Raw genomic sequence first — 1,547 nt, 5'->3', positions numbered from 1 at the left:
ATGCCCGGCTAATTTTTTATATTTTCAGTAGAGACGGGGTTTCACCGTGTTAGCCAGGATGGTCTCGATCTCCTGACCTTGTGATTCGCCCACCTCGGCGTCCCAAAGTGCTGGGATTACAGGCGTGAGCCACCACGCCTGGCTGAAACGGGTGAATTTTATGATAGGTAAAATTTACCTCAATAAGGTTTTGATTTGTTTTTTGAGACAGGGTCTCACTCTGATTGCCCTGGCTGGAGTGCATTGGCACGATCTCAGCTCACTGCAGACTCAACCTCCCAGGCCCAAGTGATTCTCCCACTTCAGCCTCCCAAGAAGCTGGGACTACAGGCACACACCACCACACCTGGCTAATTTTTTTGTATTTTTTTTTTAGTAGGGACAGGGTTTCACCGTGTTAACCAGACTGGTCTCAAATTCCTGGACTCAAGCAATCCACTCACCTCTGCCTCCCAAAGTGTTAGGATTGCAGGTGTGAGCCACCACACCAAGTCAATAAAGTTTTAAAAGCATTGCCTGGGCCGGGCACAGTGGCTCACGCCTGCACTTTGGGAGGCCGAGGCAGGTGGATCACTTGAGGTCAGGAGTTCAAGACCAGCCTCGCCAACAGGGTGAAACCCCGTCTGTACTAAAAACACAAAAATTAGAGCTAGGCATGGTGGTGCACACCTATAGTCCCAGCTACCTGGGAGGGTAAGGCAGAAGAATCGCTTTATCCCAAAAGGTGGAGGTTGCAGTGAGCTGAGATTGCACCACTATACTCCAGCCTGAGCGACAGAGCAAGACTTCATCTAAAAAAGAAAAAAGAAATAAAAAATTTTCAGCCAGGCACGGTAGTGTGTGCCTATAGTCCCAGCTACTCAGGAGGCTGATGTGGGAGGATCAGCTGAGCTTGGGAGGTGGAGGCTGCAGTGAACTAGGATTGGTGCCACTGCACTCCAGCCTGGGCGACAGTGTAAGACCCTGTCAGAAAGAAAGAGAGAGAGCCAGAGAGAGAGAGAGAGAGAGGAAGAAGGAAGGAAGGAAGAAGGAAGGAAGGGAGGGAGGGAGGGAACGGGAAAGGAAAGGAAGAAGGGAGGGAGGGAAGAAGGAAGGGGCCAGGTGTGGTGGTGTGCCCCTGTAATCCCAGCTACTCAGGAGGCTGAGGCACAAGAATTGCTTGAATCCAGGAGGCAGAGGTTGCAGTGAGCCAAGATCATGCCATTGCACTCCTGCCTGGGAGACAGAGTGAGACTCCATCTCAAAAAAAAAAAAAGAAAAGAAAAGAAAAGAAAGGAAGAAAGTGCAGGAAGTAAGAACTCCATGGTGATGGAAGAAACATGGGCTTGTGGGCCACCTTGACCCCAGGCTTGCTCTGTCCCTGCTCGCTCCCTGTCCACCTCCCCACCCCCCAGGATGGAACAGGCACCCCTCCGTGAGGGCGCAGGTGTGCACAGCCAGGGCGGGTGGGGTGGCCTTTGTAGAATGTGCTGGGGGAGGGGGGCGATGGCGGAATGTGGATGGGAGCATGCTCCTCTCGCTGGCCTCAGCCCCTGTGTGGCTTGGCC

The sequence above is a fragment of the Colobus angolensis genome, unplaced genomic scaffold (assembly GCF_000951035.1).
Source record: "Colobus angolensis palliatus isolate OR3802 unplaced genomic scaffold, Cang.pa_1.0 Scaffold443, whole genome shotgun sequence".
NCBI lineage: Eukaryota > Metazoa > Chordata > Mammalia > Primates > Cercopithecidae > Colobus > Colobus angolensis.
This window is presented reverse-complemented; position numbering follows the sequence as displayed.